Raw genomic sequence first — 27,241 nt, forward strand, 5'->3', positions numbered from 1 at the left:
CAACAACAAAAAAAAAAGCCTGCTTTCAGCCTAAACAAACATCAACTCAACTTAAAAGATCTGTATCTTCTGACTGAAAGAACCAAAAGCTACAACACTCAGCCAACATCATGAATCGGAAAAAGCAGACGAAAAGTGAAAAAACCATAGAATCTTTCTATGGGGATAAGGACCAAAACACAAACACCAAAGAGGTCAGAGCTGAGACTGTACTTCCATCTGAAACCTCAGATGGGACCATGAATTTCTCCCAAGCACAACTAGATTACCTGGAACGTCTGAAGAAGGATATAAAAGAAAAACTGGCCAATGGTTTTAAAACTATAAAAAAAGAATTCACTGATGAGAACATCACTCTGAAAAGGAAAACTGAAGAAATGGAAAAAGAAGTTCAAAAATTAACTGGAGAGAATAATTCCCTAAAAGGAAGAGTTAATCAAACGGAAAAGGAAACTTAAAACCTAATAGGGAAAATTGATCAGATGGAAAAGGAAACCCAAAACCTAACTGGGAAAATTGGTCGAATGGAAAAAGTAGTACAAAAATTAAATGGAGAAAATAGCTCCTTAAAGGGAAAAATTGGCTAGATGAAAAAGGAGATGCGAAAGCTAACTGAAGAAAACAATACGATCAAGATTAGAATTGGGCAAGCAGAAACTAATGACTCAATGAGGCAACAAGAATCAGTCAAACAAAATCTAAAGAATGAAAAGATAGAAGAAAATGCAAAATATTTAATTGGAAAAACAACTGACCTGGAAAATAGATCCAGGAGAGAAAATCTAAGAATTATTGGCATGCCAGAAACCCATGATAAAGAAAAGAGTCTGGACAATATCTTCCAGGAAATCATCAAGGAAAACTGCCCAGAAGTACTAGACTCAGAGGGCAAAATAGTCATCGAAAGAATCCACCGTTCCCCTCCCGAAAGGGATCACAAACTCAAAACCCCAAAAAATATAGTTGCCAAATTCCAGAGCTATCAAGTGAAGGAGAAAATACTACAAGCAGCCAGAAAGAAACAATTCAAATATCAAGGTCACACAGTCAGGATCACACAGGACCTTGCAGCTTCTACATGAAAAGATCGAAAGAATTGGAACCCAATATTCCATAAGGCAAAGGAGTTGGGACTCCAAACGAGGATCAACTACCCAGCAAAGTTCAGCATAACATTTCAGGCAAGGAGAAAGTCATTCAACGAAATAAGGGATTTCCAGAGCTTCCTGACCAAAACACCAGAACTCAATACACAATTTGATCTTCAAATGCAGGTCTCCAGAGAATCATAAAAAGGTAAACAGAGGGGAAAAAACAAAAACAAAAACTTGCAACTCAATTAGGGCAATCTGTTTACCTCCCTATAAGGGAAGATGATACCTGTTAATCTTGAGAACTGTGCAGCTATTATGATAAAAGGGATATATGTAGAGGGAACGGGCATAAAGTAAATGATGTCATGTCAAAAATATGATTTAAGTATGAGAAGGGAATGTAATAGGAGGTGTGGAAAGGGGGAAGCAGAAAATGGCAAATTATATCACAGGAAGAAGTACAAAACTATAGTAGAGGGAAGGAGGGGAGGGAGATGAGCATTGCTTGAGAGGTACTCTCATCTGATTTGTTCAAAGGAGGGAACAATAATCTTAAGTAGATAATCCTAACTAGCTCTTTAGGTAGTAGGAGGGGAAGGGGGAAGAAAGGGGAGGGTGGCTAAAAGGGAGGAAAGAAGCAATAAGAGTAAAGGGAACTAAAAGGGAGGGGGGCTAAAAGAAGGAGGGGAAGGCTGCAGGAGGAGGGGGAGAAAAGTGAATACTATTGAGGAGGGGAAGGGAGACGGGAGAGTTAAAAGCACAAATGGTGGGAAAGAGGGTGGAGGGAAATACACAGATTGTAATCATAACTGTGAATGTGAATGGGATGAACTCTCCCATAAAACGGAGACGGATAGCAGAATGGATTAAAAGCCATAATCCAACAATATGCTGCTTACAAGAAACACATTTGAAACGGGGGGATACACATAGGATAAAGGTCAAAGGATGGAGCAGAATATATTGTGCCTCAGCTCATGTAAGAAAGGCAGGAGTAGCAATCCTAATCTCAGACAAAGCAAAAGCAGAAATTGATCTAATCAAAAGGGATAAGGATGGAAACTATATCCTACTAAAAGGCACCATAGACAATGAAGCAATATCATTACTAAACATGTATGCTCCAAGTGGTATAGCATCCAGATTCTTAGAGGAGAGGTTGGGGGAGTTGAAGGAAGAAATTGATAGCAAAACTATACTAGTGGGGGACCTCAACCTCCCCCTCTCTGAACTCGATAAATCCAACCTCAAAATAAACAAGAAAGAGGTTAAGGAGGTAAATAAAACTCTGGATAAGGTAGATATGATAGATCTTTGGAGAAAATTAAATGGGAATAGAAAGGAATATACCTTTTTCTCAGCGGTACATGGAACATTTACAAAAATTGACCATGTACTAGGACATAAAAATCTCACAATCCAGTGCAGAAAGGTAGAGATAATCAATGCATCCTTTTCAGATCATAATGCATTAAAAATTACATGTAAAAAAAGGCCATGGAAAGAGAAACCAAAAATCAATTGGAAACTAAATAATCTAATTCTAAAGAAGGATTGGGTTAAAGAAGAAATCATAGAAACAATCAACAACTTCATTCAAGAGAATGACAATAGTGAGACAACATACCAAAACTTATGGGACACTGCAAAAGCAGTTATTAGGGGAAGTTTTATATCTCTGAATGCTTACATAAATAAAATAGAGAAAGAGGAGATCAATGACTTAGGCTTGCAGTTGAAAAAGCTAGAAAAAGAACAAATTGAAAATCCCCAAGTAAATACCAAATTAGAAATACTGAAAACCAAAGGAGAGATTAATAAAATTGAAATAAAGAAAACTCTTGAATTAATAAATAAAACCAATAGTTGGTTTTATGAAAAAACTAATAAAATTGATAAACCTTTGGTTAATCTGATCAAAAAAAAGAAAGAAGAAAACCAAATTACTAACATTAAAAATGAAAGGGGTGAACTCACCTCCAATGAGGAGGAAATTAAAACAATAATTAGAAACTTCTTTGCCCAACTTTATGCCCACAAATTCGACAATCTAAACGAGAGGGATGAATATTTTAAAAAATACAAATTGCCCAGATTAACAGAAGAGGAAGTTGAATGCTTAAACAACCCCATCTCAGAAAAAGAAATTGAACAAGCCATCAATGAACTCCCTAGGAAAAAATCTCCAGGGCCAGATGGATTCACAAGTGAATTCTATCAAACATTTAAAGAACAGTTAATTCCAATACTACATACACTATTCTTGAAAATTGGGGAAGAAGGAGTCCTCCCAAATTCTTTCTATAATACAAATATGGTTTTGATACCCAAACCAGGAAGAGACAAAACAGAGAAAGAAAATTATAGACCAATTTCCCTAATGAATATAGATGCAAAAATTTTAAATAAGATTTTAGCAAAACGAATACAGCATCTTATCACGAGATTAATACATTATGATCAGGTAGGATTCATACCAGGACTACAGGGCTGGTTCAATATTAGGAAAACTATTAGCATTATTGATCACATCAACAACAAAGCTAACAAAAACCACATGATTATCTCAATAGATGCAGAAAAAGCTTTTGACAAAATACAACACCCATTCCTACTAAAAACACTAGAGAACGTAGGAATAAAGGGAACTTTCCATAAAATAATAAGCAGTATCTATCTAAAACCTTCAGCAAGCATTATATGCAATGGGGATAAGCTAGATGCATTCCCAATAAGATCAGGGGTGAAACAAGGTTGTCCATTATCACCACTATTATTCAATATGGTACTAGAAATGTTAGCAGTAGCAATTAGACAAGATAAAGATATTCAAGGAATTAGAATAGCCAAAGAAGAAACTAAGTTATCACTCTTTGCAGATGATATGATGATTTACCTAGAGAATCCCAGAGATTCAAGTAAAAAATTACTTGAATTAATAAAAAACTTTGGCAAAGTTGCAGGGTACAAAATAAACCCACACAAATCTTCTGCATTCCTATATATTAGCAACAAAGTCCAACAGCAAGAGATAGAAAGAGAAATCCCATTTAAAGTTAGGGTAGACAGTATAAAATACTTAGGAGTCTACCTGCCAAAACAAACCCAGGGACTATATGAACACAATTACAAGACACTTTTTGCACAAATAAAGTCAGATTTAAGTAAGTGGAAAAACATTAGTTGCTCATGGGTAGGCCGTGCTAATATAATAAAAATGACAATTCTACCCAAATTAATATACTTATTTAGTGCCATACCAATTAAACTATCAGACAATTACTTTCTAGAGCTGGATAAAATAATATCAAAATTCATTTGGAAAAACAAAAGGTCCAGAATATCAAAGGGACTAATGAAAAGAAATGCTTGGGAAGGTGGCCTAGCGCTACCAGACCTCAAACTGTACTATAAAGCAGCAATTATCAAAACCACTTGATATTGGCTAAGAAACAGAGAGGTAGACAAGTGGAATAGACTTGGCACTCAAGATGCAGTAGGCAAGGAATATAGCAACCTTCTGTTTGATAAACCCAAGGACCCCAGCTTCTGGGATAAGAACTCATTGTTTGACAAAACATGCTGGGAAAACTGGATAACAGTGTGGCGGAAATTAGGCATAGACCCATACCTGACACTGTACACAAGAATAAAGTCCAAATGGGTACATGATTTAGGTATAAAGATTGATACCATGAATAAACTGGAGAAGCAAGGAATAGTGTATTTATCAGATCTATGGAGAAGGGAAGAATTCTTTACTAAAGGAGAGATAGAATGCATTATGAAATGCAAAATGGATAACTTTGAGTACATTAAACTGAGAAGTTTTTGCACAACCAAACCCAATGCAACCAAAATCCGGAGGGATGTAGTAAATTGGGAAAAAATTTTTACAGCTAAGCTCGGGGATAAAGGCCTCATTTCTAGAATATATAGAGAACTGACCCAAATGTATAATCATACAAGTCATTCCCCAATTGATAAATGGTCAAAGGATATGAACAGGCAATTTTCAGAGGAAGAAATTAAAGCTATCTATAATCATATGAAAAAATGCTCTAAATCACTATTGGTTAGAGAGATGCAAATCAAAACAACTCTGAGGTACCACATCACACCTATAAGATTGGCAAACATGACAGAACAAGAAAATGATAAATGCTGGAGAGGATGTGGGAGAGTTGGAACACTAATTCATTGTTGGTGGAGCTGTGAGCGCATCCAACCATTCTGCAGAGCAATTTGGAACTATGCCCAAAGGGCTACAAAAATGTGCATACCCTTTGACCCAGCAATATCGCTACTAGGACTATATCCCCAAGAGATCATAAAAATGGGAAAGGGTCCCACATGTACAAAAATATTTATAGCAGCACTCTATGTAGTTGCCAAAAACTGGAAGTCAAGGGGATGTCCATCAATTGGGGAATGGCTGAATAAATTATGGTATATGAATGTAATGGAGTACTATTGTGCCATAAGAAATGATGAACAAGAAGACTTCAGAGAGGCCTGGAAGGACTTATATGACCTGATGCTGAGTGAAAGGAGCAGAACCAGGAGAACTTTATGCACAGCAACAACCACAGTGTGTGAGAGTTTTTTCTGGTAGACTTAGATTTTTGTAATAACACAAGAACTTCTGAAAAAAAAAAAAATCCCAATGGAGGACCTCAAGGCAAAATGCCTTCCACACTCAGAGAGAGAAATATGGAAGTCACTCACATAATGTAGCAGATCATGTTTGTGTATGCGTATCTGTTTGTGTATCATGTTCTGATTTGTTATACGGATTCTTTCATTTATCTTAGTCTGACTACATAGCATGACTATAGTGAAAATATACTCAATAGGAAAGTATATGTAGAATCTATACAGAATTGTATGCAGTCGTGGGGAGGGAGGGAGGTAGTGGGGGGTGGGTGGGGAGGGATAAAATCGCAACTGTATGGCAGTGATTGTTAAACATTAAAAAAAGAAAAAAAGAAAAAAAGAAAAAAAAAAAGAAAGCATAAGATAGCTCATACATTACAACTCTTCACTAACATAACTGTCTGTACTCAAATACTGTTTCTTAAATAGAACCAAAGAGGCTCCTGACTTTAACCTTAAAACTTGATAGATTGACATCCTTGTTTCACAGGCCACTTTATCACTTCTCTTATTATACTCACTCTGGAAGAATGAGACACTTCAGGAATTGAAGCTTATACATTGGATAAGTTCAAACACTAAGTCAACCGTTGCTTAGACCATGGGATGATGACCAATTCAGATCAAAACAGCAAGATCTCATATCTTTGCAGTCATTATAGTAAATCAGCAATAAATCATACAAATGAAAATTTAGTGGGCTTCCTGAAAATCAAAGATTTTTTTCAAAACTTTTCTTTCCAAAAGTATTTTCCCTTTTTTAAAACAGCTTAAAATTTATCCTGATGTAAAAAAAAAGAATCACTAAACATTAATGGAGAAAATTAGGTGAAAACTTCTAAAATGATAGATATCTCCCTTTTCTACCTTAAAGCAAAAATAAACTTTAAAATTTGGAATTCATCAAACAAACTTGGCATAAAATATCCGTGAGTACCTTGAATAAATTTCCAAAGTATTATAACAAACTATTATAACAAAGTATTATAATAACTTCCTAGTTATTAAAGAATTACTACATATTACAAAATTCCTTAGTCCAAAAGGTGTTGTAATAGAGAAGAGATTGAGTTTTTATAAAAGAGGAACAACATAGCCAATTAAATTAGCATTATCACAAAAACAAAGTCTACCAAGCCTTTAAAAACTTACTCAATATTCTTTCTTTGTTCTTACAAATATCACTAGAAATTGACAAAATATCTACATTCTGGAATCTCACATTGATAGCGAATATGATAATCCACAAATGTCCAAATTAACATGTATGTGTGTATGTACATATATGTGTGTATATATGTATATGTGTGTATATGCATGTGTGTACATACATGTGTGTGTCCATGCATCTCCTTAGATGAACCAGGCTTGAAAATCACACACCTGTTTTGGGCAAAGATTACCATTTATTCAACTAGGAATTCCACAACACAGAAAACTCTTACACACATTTGATAATTACTTTAAATGAAACTTTCTCATGAATAAAGACAAATTTTGGAAGTTTATCCTAACCATTTACTCTCCCCCCCCCCTTTTTTTTGTTTTGGTACAATTCTTAATCTAACATCTAGATTACAAAAGGAATTTCTTTACAACTACATAACTGATACAAATGTTTACCCAGTTATGCAAAATTTAGTAATTTAACAATATCCTAAACAATATTATGGAGTTAAAACTTGAAATAACTGATAATCAGCATAGGTGAATACATTTCCATATTATACTACATAAAAAATCATTCATCTCATGATTAATGTATTGAGATTACAACTTATATTCTCATAATAATAAATATTTTCAAAGGAATAATATGCTGCCACAGTAAAGGTCATTATTTTTATTAATATTCTTTATAAACAATTATATTTAATTAGATTTTTAACACTGACAAATGATCAAATCTATCACATCGTTTTAAATGACCATACACAACAAAATCCAGATTTAAAAAAGCTTTGTCTAACACTATTTCTACCTCCCAATAGTCTCTCACATTTTAGAATCTAAGAATTTTAGAAATACAATAGAATTTAGAAATACAGTAATAATACAAACAGTCAACTTCAGGTGACATCAGTTGAATTTCCATATTATCACATATAGAAATTATTGTTATTAGCTTTGCTATTTTAAATTACTTCAAAGTTAACAGGTATTGGACAATTCCATTAGAGAGATAATAATAATTTTGTGTTAAGCATACGCCAGTCGTGGTGTTCAGCATTTTACAATCACTATAAAATTTTGATCCCATACTCACAACTGTTATTATTTTTCTCTTTGCAGATCAGGAAAAGGGGCAAACAGAGATGAAATAACTTTCCATAAGTTGCAAAGTTGAAACCCTTCTACAACTGAAACAGAGAAATGTGGCCTTACCAAGAGCAGAGGTTGGCTGGGTCCTTCCCCTCACTTACTAGGCACTTCAAGAGCCACTCAGATTCTCCCAGGCAGCAAGTGAGTGCCAGGGAGGGTGAGAGAGAGGGCACTGTCTAGGGCCTGAGGTAACTGATCATAAGGCCTTTCAGGCCTTATGATAATTCTTGATGGTATGGCTCAGGGAATGTTCACTGTAGGCCTCATGCCTCCACCTCCTTCCTCCCCACAGGTGCAGAACTTGCTGAGTTTGGAGCTGCTTGAAGCTGTTGGGGCAAGGTAGGCAGAACTTACTGAAACTGGAAGATACTCCCAGGCTCTGCCTAGAGGAGTGGGTGACAGGAAGTTCAGGGGCACAGGGTCATTAAGGACACTTCCAATCTGTGGCTCTTACCCCTCCCCTCCTTTACCCAGGTGGGGAAGGATGAATTAAGTTGTAATCTCAATATATTAATCATGAGATGAATGATTTTTTATGTAGTAAAATATGGAAATGTTACAATCTCTCATTTTCCAGGCTACCTTTTCTGCCATTGTCAGGAAGCAGATTTGACATCCAATACACAAAACCTGAGCTCCATGCACTCTTAAGACATCCCATAGTCTTCAGGAAGTCATAAGAGGCATAGGTGACATTTCCTGACCTTGTTCTTACACACACAACATTCCCATCTCCCATCTCCTATCTCCATGCCTTTGCACTAGATAGCCCCATGCAGACCCTCCACTATACCTTTTAGATTGCCCAAGTTCTTTTCAGTCTTGGCTCAAATGCAACCTTCTACAACAAAAGGTGGTAGCACCTTCCCTCTGAAAATTACCTCATTTATTTTACAAATAGAATAAGTTGATCACTGAGATGCAATCTGTCCATAGTGTCTAGCACTGACGAATCACTGAATCATTTGCTTGTTGTGTGAGTGGTTCACTGATTAAAAAGCAATACTTAACAAGGGAGTGTTAAATCTTAAAAGAGCTCAAAGCCACAAGCTGAGAAATAAAGTGTCTTTAATGGAGATCATAGAGTAAAAATTGTGCCATCCAATAAACCACAAGTCCAAATATTCCCTTTCTGATGTCATTGGTCCTCTTCAAGAATTAAAAACAAATCAGATCTAAATAACTGCAAAAATATCCATTGCTCATGGGTTGGCCATGCGAATGTATTAAAAATGGGAATTTTAGCAAAATTAATTTACTAATTTAGTGCCATACTAATCAAATTACCCAAAAATTAGTTTTATAGGGCAAGAAAAAATAGTAACAATTCATCTGGAAGGGTAAAAGTTCAAGAATATCAAGGGAATTAATGAAAAGAAATGGAAGAGAAGGTGGCCTAGACAGACCAGATCTAAAACTATTATGAAGCAGCAATCATCAGAACTACTTGGTGCTGCCTAAGGAATAGAGTGATGGATCAGTAGAATAGGTCAGGTACACTGAACACAGCAGTCAATGACTACAGAATTCTGCTATTTGATAAACCTAAAGGCTACAGTTTCTGGGTTAAGAAACTCGCGATTTGACAAAAACTACTGGGAAAACTGTGGATTTTCTCACATAAAAGAGGCAAGAAAAAACATTTACACTGTAGAGGAATATGGAGGAGGTGAGGGAGACTGAATGAACCTTACTGTCATCAGAACTGGCTAAAAGAGAGAATAACAGAAGGGAGGGCAGATTGGGGAAGGGAGTAATCAGTAGCAAAACATCGTTGAGGAGGAGAGTGTAAGAGGGGAGAGATGACAGAATAAATGGTGGAAACACGATGAGGGAAATATAGTTAGCAAGCATAACTGTGAAAAATTTTGAAGTAAGATTCTCCAATAAAAGCATCATTTCTCAAACATATAGAGAACTGAATCAAATTTAGGAAGATAAGAGCCATTCCCCAATGGATACATGATTAAAACATAGGATCACTTTTCAGATGAAGTAATATGAAAATATACTGTAAGTATTAATTGGAGAAATGCAAATTAAAAAAACTTTGAGACACTACTTCATACCTATTAGATTGGTTAATAATATAGAAAAAAAATGACAAATGTTGGAGGTAATAGGGGGAAAACCAGTCATTAATGCACTGTTGGTGGATTTGTGAACTGATGCAACCATTCTATAGAGCAATTGGGAACTATGCCCAAAGGGATATAAAACCACGCATATCCCTTCACCTAACAATGTCACCATTAGGTCTGTATCTCCAAAGTGGAAAAAAATTAAAAAGAAACGAACCTTGTATGTACAAAAATATGTATAGCAACTCTTTTCTCAGGGCAAGGAATTGGAAATTGAGGGGATGTCAATTATTTGGGGAATGGGTGAAAAAGCTGTGGAGTGTGATTGTGATGGAATACTATTATCACTACACAAGACACAGTATTAACAATCTACTGATTGATAAGCCTAAAGTCTTCACCTTCGGGGATAAGAACTCACTATTTGACAAAAAACTGCTTTAAATTCTGTTAGTTTTTTAGTATTAGTTTTCTTTCTACCTCAGCTAATTTCTTCCTTCCTTCCTTCCTTCCTTCCTTCCTTCCTTCCTTCCTTCCTTCCTTCCTTCCTTCCTTCCTTCATCTCTCCCTTTCCCCTTTCTATCTTTCCTCCTTTCTTACTTTTCTTGCACAGACACTTGTCAACTCATAGTCCCTAGCCTCAGAGCCATGTGATCTCTCCTGGGAAGATAGAGAGCCCCTGAACCCACCCCATATTTATAACCACAATTTACTACCTGCCACAGCCACCACCATGTCCAGAATAAGGCAGGTTCATTTGATATAGCAATAGAAAAAGAGACCACATGAGGTCACACTTTCAAAGAAAAACAATTGAACCACTCCCTCCAAGTGCATATAACTAGTCCTGGGGTCATGGAGTTGAGGTTGGACAAGCACTGTTTTGCATGGTGATCTCCAGGGGCCCTTTCACAAACCCAGCCTGGCATACAAATATCTCTCACCTTTCTCATCAATCTCAGAGTTCTCTGTCTCCAGCTCTGCAAGGGTGACTGACAATGCTCTCCCATTCCTTGTTCCTCTGGCTCCTACTGCTCTGGCCTCAAGGTAAGACTTCCAATGAGCCATAGATTGGCACCACTTTAGAGACAGAAGGAGTTTTCCAGTGGGCATCTATGACACATTCTGAGGGTAAGGCAACTACTGCATTCCCTGTATCTACATATGATTTTTCCCTGAAATCACTTTCTTCTTTCTCCACCAAGAAACCCAGGCAGTTACTGTGATGACCCAGACTCCAGCCTCCCTGACTGTGGCGCCAGGAGACAGAGTCACCATCAGCTGCAAGGCCAGTACCAGCGTTTACTATGCAATTAGTTGGTACCAGCAGAAACCAGGACAGTCTCCCAAGCTCCTGATCTATGGTGCTTCTAATCTGGAGTCTGGGGTCCCTGCCAGGTTCTGTGGCAGTGGCTCTGGGACAGATTACACCTTCACCATCAGTGGTGTAGAAGCTGAGGCTGTGGCAGATTATTACTGTTTTCAATATGGTAGTACTCCATTCCCACAGTGTTTCAGCCCTGAACAAAAACCTCCTCAGGCTCCTCAGCCCTTCAGAGTAGGCAAGCAGCTGCTGCCCCAGAGTTACTGCCTTGAGGCAACCACTGCTCTCACGAGAGAATTGGGCCTAATTCAGCTCTACTGCATCAGTCACTTATCCTTGGGACTCTGATTGAGGTAGAAAGATTAAGAAGTGAGAGAAAAAGGAGGAAGAGAAAGAACCTTCTGCCTGGTAAGATTTAGCCAAGGATGACTAACCTTCCCATGGGGGATACATCCAGAAGCTGATCTCATTCTTTACCCTACCCTCTGCTCCCCACACCAAGCACCTCACCCTGACTTGTTCTTTAAGAGGAAAGTGCAAAACATTTAGGGGAATGGGCCTGGACTCTTTGCTCTGGCTGCTTTTCCTAAGCCTTAAAAAGACAGCCAGGATAGAAAAGGTGCATGGAAGAGTCCCTAAAAGTCTTGAGGTAACACAGTCTATAGTGTGGATCCAGTCTCTCTCCTCACTCTGAGAACCCAACCATCAGGCAAGACTAGATATCCTATCTTGGTCACCCTTGGTAGTTACTTGTTCATTTTCCTGGAGACTGGACAATCTACAATGGGGATAAGGATCCTTAACATCCTTAAGCTTTCTCAGGACAATGGGAGTGAAAAGAACAATAGGGAGGAGGGTAGAAAAAAAAGAAATTCACATGGTAACTTTGTGGTATATTTGAACAAATCGCAAATTGTGCAGAGGAGATTAGCAGCTTCATGTACAATCATCCTTTTTATTTTACTATGTTATAGAAATGCTTTTATTCCAACCATATGGATTAATATATTTAAAATATATAATATATTATACTAAATATATGGAAATGTTTTTTATTCCATAAATGGGTATTAACTAAAATTTTTTAAAGGGATTAAGAAAAGCCAGGAAAAAAAATTATAAGAAAGGAGGTTAGGGAAGGGCAAGGAGAAAGTGTCCTAAAAAGTCTGCTTTTAAGCTTTTTAGGTGGCAGATTTGATAGACTGTGGGGCATGAAGGTCAGGAAGGCTCATTTTCCTGAATTCAAATCTGGCTTTAGATGCTTCCTAGTTGTGTGACCCTACGCAAATCACTTTGCCTCATTTTCGTAATCTATATAAGTGAGCTGGAAAAGGAAATGGCAAACCATTCCTGGATCTTTGCCAAGAAAACCCCAAATGTGATCACAAAGAGTCGAACATGTCTGAAATTCTCTTTCAACAGTACTGGGGTTCCATACAAACAAATAATTTAGGGCACTTCAGTGATGCAATGGATAAAACACTGCTCCTGGAGTCAAGAGGACCTGAGTTCAGCCTCAGATAGCTGTGACCCTGGAAAAGTCACTTAACCCTGTTTGTCTCATTTTCCTCATCTGTAAAGTCAGGTGGAGAAGAATATGGCAAACCATGCCAGTATCTTTGCCAAGAAAACCCCAGAATGAGGTCATGAAGATTTGGACACAACTGAAAACACTGAACAGCAAAGCATTACCTTGTACTTTAAGATTTAATAATCCCCTTGCATATATTAACTTATTGGATCCACACAACACAGGTGGTATTATTATCCCCATTTTACAGAAGAGAAATCTCAGGTGCAGAAAAATTAAGAGACTTGCCCAGGGACAAACATTTTGCATTCTATCCACTGTAATGGCTAGTTGTCTAATTACAGCTAGACAGACATGGCACGTGAATGTGATGGAATATTACTATATCATGATAAATTTGGAAAAAGAAGATTTCAGAGTAATATGAGAAGACTCATATGAACTTACATAAATATTATTAATAAGTATTCCTAATATCAGCATTAATAATCAGTAGAACTAAGAAAACAATACACACAATGACTAATAACGTAAATGTTAAGAATAAAACAATGAAACTGAATGAAGTACAACCAAAATGAAGAATTTTTCTCCTGGAGAACAGCAGAGGAAATACTCTTCCTTTCTGTCCTTATAGCAGTAGGGAATGATGGCTGTGGAATATTGCACGTACAGTCAAAGTCAATTGATTTATCGATTATTTTTGATGAACTACATTTTTTTCTATTTTTTTATTCTTTATTACAAGAGGTGGATTTCTGGAAAAGGGGAGAGATATTCAGAAATGCAGGGGAAGCAAAAACCAAAAAATCAATTTACATGTTTAACTCAAAGGCAAGATTTGAACTCAAGGTCTTCCTGTCTCCAGAAGCAATATTCTAGTCACTGCCTTCCTAGGTAGAAGAAAGAGAGGCAGAATGGTATAATCATGAAAGCACTGGACTTGAAAGATGAAAAAACTGTATTTGAAGCCCAATTATGTATCTGGGGTCAGGTGACCACAAGTAAGTCAAACCCCACACTCCTCATCTGTAACATGGGGAATGTGCATTTGTGTAACAGCTACTGTATGCCAGGCTCTGTGCTGAACTCTTGACAACTATTATCTCCTTTGATCCTCATAACAACTCTGCAAATATCCCCATTTAATAGATGAGAGAATTGAGGCAAAGATATTAAGTGACTTTCCCAGGGTGACAAGAGTTAATGTTTGGGACCAGATTTGAACACATGCCTTCCTGATTGCAGGTCTGCCTCTCTAAACACTATACCACCAGCTGCCACCAATGGCAACAACAATAATAATATCTCAATTAAAGTAGGGAAAGGAGGCCACTGCTGCCACCCAGAGGCCACTGAATGCCATATCAATCAGTCTGCCCCTGCCACTCACTCCAGGCACAGAACATTCAGTCCTGGTTAAAAATGATTTTGTGTAGAAGGCCACTTTGGCTGAGCAGGCTGAGAGAAGGGATGACATGGCAGCCTACGTGAAGTCTGTAACTGAGCAAGGTGCTGAATTATCCAATGAGAAGAGGAATCTTCTCTCTGTTGCTCACAAAAATGTCATCTTAGAGGGTTGTTTCAAGTATTGAGCAAAGGACGGAAGTTGTTGAGAAAAAACAGCCAATGGCTAAGAATACACAAAGAAAATTGAGACCAAACTCAAATGATGTGCTGGGTCTATTGCAAATTTTCTTGATTTCTAATGCTTCACAAGCAGTAATCAAAGTTTTCTATTTGAAAATGAAAGGAGACAACGACCATTCTTTGGCTGAGGTTGCTGCTGGTGATGACAAGAAAGGAACAGGGGATCAATCCTACCAAGCATATCAAGAAGCATGTGAAATCAGCACAATGGAGATGGATCCAATGCATCCCATGAGATTGGGTCTGGCCTCGAACTTCTTCCTGTTCTATTATGAGACCCTGGACTCCCCAGGGAAAGCCTGCTGCCTTGGAAAGACAGCTTTTGATGAAGCCATTGAGGAACTTGATACATTAAGTGAAGAATCATACAAAGACAGCACATTAATAATGCAATTACTGAGAGACAACTTGACATTATGGACACAGGACACCCAAGGAGATGAAGCTGAAGCAGGAGGGGAGAATTAAGCAGCCTTCCAACTTTTGTCTGCCTCATCCTAAAATTTACATGGTAGACCATTTGTCATCCATGCTATCTTCATTTCTGTTTACAATTTATGACAGGTTTATGTTACTTCAATTTGGATTTCTATATTTTCCATGCAATGCTTATGTTTAATATTAGGGGAACAGAGACGTTTGACATTTGGGGAGTTAACTGTATTCATCCGAGGAGGTCAATATGAGCATATGAAATTTTTATACATGTTTCACCTATATTTGGTATAGTACTTTTGGTACATTGTGATTTCATAAGGCCAGTGTTAAAAGAGCTTCCATGTCTAAGCAAAGAAAACTGTCTACATATTGGTGGGTCATGGTGGGGGGGAATAAAGGGATAATTGGTTCCAGCCATAGATGTAGCTTTTGTGAGTACTTTAGGGTTGGGGCACTCATGGCTGTGGTAGAAACAGATGTTCCGTACATGTCACATGCCATTCCATGTGTATCTGTGGAATACACAGGCTTAACATGTACACCTTAATGATTGCAGTAGCAAAAGTATTCCTTAAGACAAACCTTTACCCAGTCAATTTACTCTGGGGAAGGGCAGAAATGGTTCCCAGTCCACTATTTGTAAAGTTACCTGCTGTTTGCTTTCATCATTTTTGTTACACTCATTTTATTTGTATTTAAAAGGTTTGGGCAACCTAAGAACAAACGTACAAGACACAGGAAATGAATTGTTTTATATTCGTAAAGTCACTGTATCTCCAAGCATCAGTAAAACAAAAACTCATGTGTTTCATTCTTTTTTCGGTTTTTGGCTTTTGTGCTTTTTTTGGTACTTGCCTATCATGCATATCCCAGAAAAAAAGGGAACAGGGAAATAACTTTGTTTAATGTCTCATGAAATTTTCATGAACAATCCAATCATAATTGTTAAGAACCCATGTATTAAGTTGGAGTAACTGGAATAAAAGTTTTATGAGTGGACTTTTCAAAAAAAATAGGGAAATTGTTAAAGTGCCAACGTACTTAAGCCTTTGCTACAATCACCTAAAGTCAGTGACTGAACAAGGTTCTCACTGTCTCACGGAATGATGGGAAAGGAAAACTGATCGTAGCATATAAAGAGGGGAAAGGGACTGGAAAACTCAGAAGGCTGGTGGGGATAACATGTTTATAAGTTTTGTCAATTAATCAGGCAAGAAATATTTATTAAGCACCTACTCTATGCCAGGCACGCTGCTAAGCACTGGCAATACAAAAAGAGGTAAAAGACAGTGCATTCATGCTAAAAAATTTCAATTAAAAAAGCACAGCCTAAGTAGGAGATAATACTGTGTCCACCATGAAATGTGGGTGTATAAGAAAAGACTGCACAGGGAGATTATACTAGCAAGAGAATGTACTGGAATATTCCCCATGTGTTTATTCCTGAGGAAGCAGCAAGCACATGAAAGCAGGAAATGGCAGTGAAGAGAAGAACTTTCCAGGTCCAGGCAACAGCAGGGACAGGGCACAGAGTCAGGAGGAGGGACCTTTTCCCAGAGTCAACAGATCATGGGATACTTGGTAGGGGGTGAAGTGTAAGGAAATACGAAAAGGAGGATTTGGCCGTGTTCTGAAGGACTTTAAAGGATTTTTTATTAGATCCTGCTGGAGATAAAGAGGAACTGGAGTTTCTGGAGTAGGAGGTGACCCGTTCAGCTCTGCTCTGTCACATAATCAGTTTAAAAGCTGAAGGCAGCATTGACTGGAGTGGGGAGAGAGTGGAGGCACTGAAACCAGCCAGACAGTCATGTCAGGAGTCCAATAATGAGATGATGAGGGCTTGATGCAAAGTGATTGTGTTCTGAGTGGAGAATAGGAGATGAAAAAGGCACCTGAATAACTATTTTGCTCTTTTAGGTCTCAGTTTCCCCAACTACAAAATGAGAGGTGGACATCAGCAATCCAATTTTCTTTTCAGCATTTAGAATAATGTAACAGAAATCCCAAAGAGAAAAATAAATATCTCCTCCAAAACAAAGAAAGGAATACATTCTCCCCACACCAGCTACCAGACCAAAGAATCTCCAAGTCCCCTCCATACCCATTTCATCTACGCCTGGGCCCTTAGTTGTGATAATGTTTAATATAAAATTTTGGAATAATCTCTTTGTTTTCTCTGAAGCAAACTCAGAGAATGCCTCTTCCCATGTTAACAAAAGCCAGCCAGGGCTGACTTAACATTCCTTAAGAGACCTTTAACCTAAGACACTATCTTGAATAATGGGACATTTTCCATATCTTAATATTTGTAGACATATACTATGTTATGGCATGTTAATGGTAAAGAAAACAGACATTTTGGGTCGTAATTTCTATGTGAAACTTTGTCACACTCTGTTATCTTATTGTATTTACAACCTATGCAATTAAGAAATTCCTTTACTAATGGTCTAGTTAGTCACTCATGGAGATCATAAATCTGAAGGACACAGAACACTTCTTTGTCCTAAAGCATATTTAAGGCTGCTCAATTCTTAGTATCGGTAGCCAGAACATTTCTGGCTCCATAATGCATTATGTTACCGTTTTTTTTTAATAGGGAATTGATCAATTAATTAATTAAATCATAAAATGTATGCATTTAGCCTGTTGCCTTTTCTTTAAACAAGTTTTCAGGTCAACAGTTGTCTTTGAATGACATTGGTTCCCCATTTTCAGTTTTTGTTCTAACTCAATTCCTTTATATCTTTCTTAATTCTTTTCTGCTTTCCTTTCTTTCATTCTTTTTTCTCTTTCTTTCTTTCTTTCTTTCTTTCTTTCTTTCTTTCTTTCTTTCTTTCTTTCTTTCTTTCTTTCTTTCTTTCTTTCTTTCTTTCTTTCTTTCTTTCTTTCTTTCTTTCTTTCTTTCTTTCTTTCTTTCTTTCTTTCTTTCTTTCTTTCTTTCTTTCTTTCTTTCTTTCTCCCTTCCTTTCTTTCTCTCTCCCTTCCTTTCTTTCTCTCTCTCTTCTATTCTCTCTCTCTTTCTCACTTTCTCTCTTTCTTTCTTTCCATAGACAATTGTCAGCTCTTGGTCACTAGAACCAGTGTCATCTGATCTCTCCTGGGAAGGTGGAGAGGCCTCTTCACATTACCCCTGCCCCTACACCCACGCTTTATACCCACAATGGACCACGTGCCACAACCATCATCATGTATGGCCGAAGGCAGCTGCATATAATACAGCAATAAAAAAGAGGCCACATGAGGTCACAACTTCAAAGAAACACAATTACACCACTCAATTCATATGCATATCATCACTCCTGAGGTCCTAGACATGAACTTGGGCCACCACTGTTTTGCATGGTGATCTCCAAGGGACCTTTCACAAACCCAGCCTCACATACAAATATCTCTCACTTTTCTTACTAAGCTCAGGATTCTGTCTCCAACTCTGCAGGGTCACAACGTGTTCCCCTTCCTGGCTCCACTGCCTCCTACTGCTCTGAACTCATGGTAAGACTTCCCAACTAGCCCTAGATTGGCAGCACTTTACAGAAAGAATGAATTTTCCAGTGGGAATCTCTGACAAAGCTTGAGGGTGAGGGAACAGGATTCTTCACTGAAATCTCTTCCTTCTTCTTTTCCCACCAAGAATCTCAGGCAGACATGGTGTCGACCCAGTCCCCAGCCTCTCTGTCTGGGGCTCCAGGAGACAGAGTCACCAACAAGCCATTTCTAGCATTAACAAGTGGATGGCCTGGGAACAGCAGAAATCAGGACAGTCTCCCAAATGCCTGATCTATGAAGCTTCAAAAGTACAGTCTGGGGTCCCTACCAGGTTCAGTGGCAGTGGCTCTGGGACAGATTTCACCTTCACCATGAGTGGGATAGACTTAGTGAAGACTCCTCAGATTGTAATTTTTCTCCCAGGGGTGAGGTAAGGCCTAAAGGCTCAAGGTTACAATATTTTTGGAATAGAATAGTTCCATATAAGGATATAAAACTGTGTAGTGTATTAGGGTCTCAATGATTGGACAAAACCTACATAATTCCTCGATGTCTTCATTTCAAAAGGGATTGGTTAGATTTTGTTGACCTGAAAACTTGGTTAAGAAAGGCAACAGGCTAAATGCACACATTTTATGATTTAATTAATTAATTGATCAATTCCCTATTAAAGACAACGGTAACATAATGCATTATGGAGCCAGAAATGTTCTGGCTACCCAGTGCAGAAATCTTCTGGCTTATATACATTTTGCTGTGAGAAAGGAACTCTCCTAGTTGAACAAATCATAAATTTAGTAAAACAAGACAATTAACAAAGTAATGTTGGTCAGGCCTTGCAATTCCAGCTGGGTAAACATATGTCTCGGTGACGAGAAAGGAAATCCCACCATTAGTGAGTGGCAGGCTTCCTGCCCTAAACAGATAACTGACATAGGAAAAGGCTAAACAAAGTTCAATAGAAATTACGACCTAAGATGTCTATTTTTCTTTACCATTAATATGCCATAACATAGTATATGTCTATAGATAATAAGATACAAAGGAAAGCCTCATTATTCAAGATATAGCATCTTAGGTTAAAGGTCTCCTTAAGGAGTGTAGAGTCGGCCTTGGCTGGCTTTTGCTGACATAGGAAAGGCATTCTCTGAGTTTACTTCAGAGAGAACAAAGAGATTATTCCAAAATCTTATATTAAACATTATCATTCCCGCCTTTTGGTCAAAGGCAAGCCAAAGACTTTGCCTGTAGACCAACAAAGATATGAAAAAAAAACCTCTAAATAACCAGTAGTGTGAGAGTTTACTCTTCGTGCAAGTCTGGTCCAGGGTCTTGGGAAAGTTGTCTATGTCTGATGGCATCTTCTTCAGGCCTCTTCAAAATTGGAGGGCATGATCCACTCAGGAGCAGGAGCAATGGAGGTAACAGATGGATCCAAGAGTCTATACAGAAAACTTGACAGGGTCTCCCAGAAAACATGGTTTGATAATTGAGATGAAACAATACAACATAGTTAAAATGGCTAAAGACACTTAGCAATAGTTCAGTTTCCCAGCCATGCAGGGCTAGGTTCAAACAACACAGTGAAGTTTTTTTACAGTTCACAAATTATATTTTTACATTAAGTCAGGTGCAAATTAAAACTTAGATGGCTCACAATAGACTAGTTTTGAAAGGGAGATTTACATGTCACCAACATAAACAAGAAAATTAAACATGAACCACACAAATCAATGCAATTATTATTTCAAAGTTAACATCAAGTTCCTTGTATCCCAGTAATCCATTCTTAATTTTCATTTAAATAAAACTTTGAATCCCAGATTTCTCATGTAGTTATCTGATACCTAGATATCTTTTCTTTGACAATAGGTTTTATTCTTGGGATAGTTCAAAAAGAGAATTCTGCTTTTCTGGTTCAAATCTAGAAGTTCCCAGATACTTCTGACAATATAAATTAGTACAATTACTTAAAATTTGTTCTCCATTTTTGAAATTTCAGAAAATTTCGGTTCATATTATTTGCTGTTTCTATCTTTACCTAAATCTTGTACCTGGAATAAGAATTTTTAAAATGTAAGGGTTCAACTATATAATGAACTCATCTGCCTTTAACTTATTGGACAGATATTTTAACGGAGAAGAAATAATTTCACTTACTTTTATACTATCCTGTACAAATTTTATGCAAAAATACAAATTTGAGGTCTTATTATCAAAAGTATGACAAATTTTAGAAGTCAATCATATATATTTGCATATAATTCTTAGAGGAATCAGGCTGATCCTGTTGTTTTTCCTCAAAATTTGTTACTCTATTTAATTAGACATCTATCACATTACATCTTTGTCTTGTTACCTGATCTAATCATTTCCTCGATGTTATCTCTATATTATATTTATTCATTTGGCCAGGAATACAGGTTAAAGTTGTAAGCTATTCATTCCTGCACCCCATTATAATAACTCAGAGATGCTTCAATTTCCATTTATTATTTGATAGACTTAGTATTGTACTTTCAGAACTTCTTGATTATAAAGATTTGCTATAAAAGAAAAAGAGGGACAATGTTAACAGAAGGAAAAGATCTCCTTAGTTCTGGTTGATTCCAGGAAAAAGCCGTTATCTGACATGTAATCATGAGGTTACAAGGTGCTGAAAGCAGGGCTTAGAGATAATCAGGTGGGAGATTTCCTTTCTCAGAAAGGAAATAGCACATTTGGGAAATAAAGTTAGGAAGATCCTACCTAGGCCGTGTCCAAGGTCGTCTTCAAAACCTTTCCAAGCATCCACCATTAGCCTGCAGCACATGTCAATTGGCTTTATGATAACTTAGACAAGTATTCCTGTAATCAGAACTTCAAACAATAGTAAATTGCAGTCCCAGTCTTATATAGCAAATAAATATTGGCTGGTATCCCTCAGATAAAATACTTCCTCACTCTTTAAACCATCTGAAACTGACACAAAAGTATCCAGAACAACTATTTAGGAGCAACAGGGGTTAAGATAATCCATATTTATTCCCAATCTTATCTACTTTTCATAGTTTCAAACAGAACTTAATTAATCTTTCCTAATCTCTCAATCCTATTCTTCCACTTGCTTTTACATTTTAACCATAAGACAAGATAGCTCATAAGTTATTACTTTTTGCTAGCATAACTGTACTGGAATCTCATTCCAGGTTAAACAAAACAAAGAGGTTAATGACTAAATTTATAGCTTGATGGAATTATGTCCTTGTTTCACAAGTTGTTATTCTTCCCTAATTATACTCACTCTGGAAGAATGAGATACTTCAGGAATTAAATTTTTTTACATATAATAAATTCAAACGCAAACTTTAACTCTGATTTAGGCCATAGAATGACTACATATTCAGATCAAAACAGCTTAATTTAACAGCATATTATTTTGAAGTTTTAGTAGGCCTTCTAAGAATCATCCATGATTTTTTAAAACATTTCTTCTAAAAGTATTTCCCTTCTTTAAAAACAGTTTAAAATTTACTCTAATGTTCACTAAACTCTTATGAAGAAAACTAGTTGGAAACTTTTAAAATGCTTGATATCTCTTTCTCCATTTTTTTTCTTAAGCAAAAATAAACCTTTAAAACTGGAATTCATTAAAGCTGAGTTGTTATAAAAATGTTCTTAAGTAATATGCATTTCCAAAGTATTATATCAAACTGAATTCTTAATTATTACAGTATTCTTAGATATGAGACTGACTCACAGAAAAACACTGTTGCTTTTAAAATCCTTTTAAACAATGGGAACATCTTAAGGTGAGTCTTAAGTAGTTTACAAAAATTTCTGCACATGTTCTAATTTCAGATAAAAATAATGTTAGCTTTCCCAGTACGATTACACAAAAGGCTCACATGATTTGCTGATCACTTGTTATTGACCACAGAAATTTGCTATAGAAGGAAAAAGCAGGGACATATGACATACAAAATATGACAGGATAAAACATCTTTTACTCTGTTTGAATTCAGATAGGAGTGAAATTCTCCAATCATGCAGTATCTGTTTCATAGCCACGCTCAGGAATAGACAGGTGAGAAATATTCCTTTGTGGCATGTGTCTCAGATACTGATTTAATGCAGACAACTGTACCCAAATTCAAATTCAAAACAAAAATAATTATGGTCCCATATGCCTTTTACCTTAAACAGCAAGTTTCACTAATCCCAGCTTAGAATCAGATAACAGTTATTTCCACTCTCTTGGAGTTACAATAAGCAATAAAGATTTACCAGGACACACACACATAAGGGATTCCATTTAACATCTTTCCTTCTCAAATTTAAAACTTTACTGATGTAAAAGCCAGTTATTAGAAATTTTCTCTATCTATTACAACTTCTGTGCAAGTAATATTCATTGTTTAGAATCTGAATTAACAAACCAAATTCCTTTACTAGGACTGATGATCTTACCCACAGGAATGGGAGGACTATTCTGAATGAACAGAAGGAATTTAAATAAAGTTTTCACTCCATTCCCTCCTTTCCATACACAGGAATCACTTAACAATTTTAGGTTTCAGCATTCAAACAGTAATCCCAAATAACTTAGTTAACAATCCTACAACTTCATAGAAGACAGCCAAATTCTTTGGCTTTAACTTTTTTTTTTTAACAGACAAGTGTGAAAATACCTGGTTTTCTAAATGACAATTACAAAACATTATAAGACAAAGTTACCAGGAGTGATAAAGTAACGTAACTGATGTTACACAATTTTCCCAACATCTTTTAGTTTCAACAAAATTCAAATTAAAAATTGCTTTGTCTAACACTATTTCTAGATTACAGTGGTCACTCAATTTTCACAGTTTAAGAGAAATTCAGAAATACAATCCTAGAAATAGTTTTAACACAACAATAACTACAGATGGTATAATCTGCATTTCCAGAAATTATTGACCTTATTACTTTTAGCAATTAAAACCACTTCAAAGGTAACAATTACATTTGAGAGATAATAATGTTGTATGTAACATATACCAGTCATTATGTTAAGCATTTTACAATCATTTTATCATTTTGATCCCATAACAACAAGCATAATTATTTTTACAAATCAGAAAATGGGTCAAACAGAGATAAAATACTTTTTGCAACTGAACAGAGAAGTGAAGCTTACCAAGAGCAGAGAAACTGATGTCCCAGTGGTGACTTTCGCAGGCAGAGTTTAGAGAATGCTCGCTACAGTCCTGATTCGTCCACGTTTACCAATTCCCCCCAAAGCAGCAGAATTTACCGAGCCCCTAAGGCGATATGCAGGTGTTGGGACAGGGTGGGCAGAATGTCTAGGACGTAGGTGGCATTTCCAGGCTTTACCTAGAAAGGTGGGCTACTCACAACCTTAGGAGTAATTTCAAATGATCAGTTCCCGAAATATTTCTGAATAATTTCACAACATACAAATCTCCTAAAATGATTTTACCTAAGATGATCTAACTTTCCGTTGTAATTCCAGGTTGGCCAGACCAGAACAACAAGGAAAAGTGTTAAAATTTTGTTTGTTTATTTATTTCCCTAGCTGCAGCCCTTGAAGTCTGGCTGCTTGCACTTAAATCTTACAAGATAACACACTCATTCACAGCACACATGATACGGACAGGGACATACACCAACAGACAAAGTGACAACAGGACAAATACAAACGTAGCTCACAAAAAAACAACCCAGAGAGAGAGGGCAATTAGAACCTTGCTAGAAATCCCCATCATGAATTGGCTATTATCATTCTGAGGAAAGGGGGTTGCAAGAATCCAAGGTCTGATAATAAAGGGGAATCCTGCAGCCTTTGCTCAGAGTACCCCTGTGGTCTTTGGAGGGGTGGGAAGTCTTGGTGCCCCAAAGTTTCTGACTGTCTTAAAGGAACAGGCCCCATGGGAATAGGTTCAGGCCTCTAGTTCTTAGATGGATTGTAACTGTCCTCTTCAGGACCAGAGCCCTTACAGGAAAGCGGGGAGAGGAACTGGGGAGGAGGGAGGCAACACAGGCTTGAGCAGAGGCTGCCTTCCTCAGGTCTAAGGTAGGGGAAGGCCAGGGGGAAAGATTGCATCTAGGTGCCATCAGTTTCCCCAGATCAGAGGCCTTCAAGGGGAAGGGGGAGGAAGGAAAGGGGTGAGGAATAAGACGGAGGGAGTGAAGGGAAGGACAGACTGGAGCCCTTGAAGAAGAAAGGATTTTTGCCAGGACATGGCTAGGTGCTGAAGCAGCTTCCAGCCTTACAGGGAAGAGGCTACCTGTCTTTTGTTCTCGTTCAGCCAATTCAGCAAGCCCAGGATGAAACATTCTTGCTGCTGGCTAGTTGTTTTGTTGGCCTTTCTTAATTTGGTTGTAAGATAAAGTAACTTTGACCGGTCTAAAAGAGCCCTGTGGTGGCCAACAAAATTTAAGGCTATCTTTAATTGATTGACACTAGTGCTAGTAATACCTGTGATCATCAGGTTGGTAACGGCTTGACACACAAGAAGCAGGGGTCTTGTCAGCCGGATTTCTACTTCTAGTTTTTGACTGAGCCATAGCTAGCTGATTTCCCTAGATGGATCTTCAGAGGAGACCTAATTAACACAGAGGCGTTTTCACGCAGAGTGGTCTCTGTCCTGCGGTTATCTTTAAAGGGAATTATTGAGTCCTTTGGAAGCTGGGAATGGAAGGACTTACCCCGACCCCATCAAGGCCCAGGACTGTAGGAAAAATGGTTCCTATTGGCGCTGGAGTCCTGGCGTTGGCGAGATGAGGAAATATCCATTCGCTTCCTCAGTTCCAATCCACATTTGGGCGCCATAACTGTTGACCTGAAAACTTTGTTAAGAAAAGGCAACAGGCTAAATGCATACATTTTATGATTTAATTAATTAATTAATCAATTCCCTATTAAAGATAACGGTAACATAATGCATTATGGAGCCAGAAATGTTCTGGCTACCCAGTGCAGAAATCTTCTGGCTTATATACATTTTGCTGTGAGAAAGGAACTCTCCTAGTTGAACAAATCATAAATTTAGTAAAACAAGACAATTAACAAAGTAATGTTGGTCAGGCCTTGCAATTCCAGCTGGGTAAACATATGTCTCGGTGACGAGAAAGGAAATCCCACCATTAGTGAGTGGCAGGCTTCCTGCCCTAAACAGATAACTGACATAGGAAAAGGCTAAACAAAGTTCAATAGAAATTACGACCTAAGATGTCTATTTTTCTTTACCATTAATATGCCATAACATAGTATATGTCTATAGATAATAAGATACAAAGGAAAGCCTCATTATTCAAGATATAGCATCTTAGGTTAAAGGTCTCCTTAAGGAGTGTAGAGTCGGCCTTGGCTGGCTTTTGCTGACATAGGAAAGGCATTCTCTGAGTTTACTTCAGAGAGAACAAAGAGATTATTCCAAAATCTTATATTAAACATTATCAGGGTCTATATAAATCACTGCCCTATTCTTTGTCTTCGGCTTTCCTACTCCTACAGGTAAGCCCGGCTTCTTGAGAATCGAATAAATCACTTTTCTGTCATCACTTTGAGAGGCCTCTGAGTAATTGATTTATGTAGGGACCTGAGCCATCCCACAAAACTATCAGTGGTGTGGTGGCTGAGGATGTGGCCGATTATGACTGTATGCAATATAATAGTTACCCTTTCCTACAGCGTTTTAGCCCTAAACAAAAACCTCCCCAGGCTCATCAGCCCTCCAGCATAGGGGAGCATCTACTGCACAAAGTCACATGCTTGGGGAAACCACTAACATCAGGGGAGAATTGGGCCTAATTCAGTTCTGCTGCAGGAGCCACTTGGCCCAGGGGATCTGATTTAGATATGAAAATTAAGAAGAGAAAGAAAAGTGAGGAAGAGAAAGAACCTTCTGCCTGGTAAGTTTTGGCCAGGACCCACAAACCCTCCTATGGGGCTGCTCCAGAAGATGGTCTCATTCTGTACTCTGTTCTCTGCTCACTACCCCAATTCCCTCACCCTGAGCTAGTGTTTAAGATGAAACTGCAAACAATTCAAGGGAATGAGCCTGGACTCTCAACCCTACTTGCTTTTCCCCAGCCCTGAAAACACAACCAGGATAGACAAGGTGGATGAAACAGGCCCTAATGTTGTTGAGGAAACTCAGTAATGTAGGATGGATCCAGTCTCTTTCCTCCCTCTGGAAATTCATTCTAGCTGTCTAACTTTCATGTCTGCAATCCGTCAGGATTTATTCCTGAAAATTTCATTTGAGGATATCCAGGTTCCTGTCCCTACTCACATAGGTACCAGGATACTGTCCTCCCCCATGATGAAGGGAAGAGCCTAAACTGCATCCCAGTGGCAATGAAGATAGATCGGAGAAGGAATCCAAGAAATAGCATTCACAACCACAAGTACACAAGGGGTCAAGGGCACCAGAATTGTCTCAAATGTCATCGCATATGTTGGCATGGAGACCAATCCACAGAGGAGGGAGAGTCTCATAAAGGGAGGTGCCACACATGAAAAACATACCCAGGGATGATGGTAAGATGAGAGAGCCAGGGACCTGATTGATGGAAATCAATATTTCTAGATCAAAATTGGTGTTCTCTGTCCCTTTGGGGGAGGTAGCACTGTCTACCAGACAGGACTGCAGAAGGAATGTACCCATTA

At 37.7% G+C, this 27,241-nt stretch overlaps 1 long non-coding RNA gene and 1 pseudogene across 2 annotated transcripts in view; one reads left to right on the forward strand and one right to left on the reverse strand.

Annotated features, from left to right (window-relative positions):
- LOC140521593 (uncharacterized) overlaps nt 1-27,241 on the reverse strand; it is a 250,177-nt gene that overhangs the window by 82,498 nt on the left and 140,438 nt on the right. The gene's annotated exons all lie outside the window — the stretch shown is intronic.
- On the forward strand, nt 13,937-15,266 carry LOC140529980 (14-3-3 protein zeta/delta pseudogene; annotated as a pseudogene).

The sequence above is a fragment of the Notamacropus eugenii genome, chromosome 1, assembly GCF_028372415.1.
Source record: "Notamacropus eugenii isolate mMacEug1 chromosome 1, mMacEug1.pri_v2, whole genome shotgun sequence".
In the NCBI taxonomy this organism is placed as follows: Eukaryota; Metazoa; Chordata; class Mammalia; order Diprotodontia; family Macropodidae; genus Notamacropus; species Notamacropus eugenii.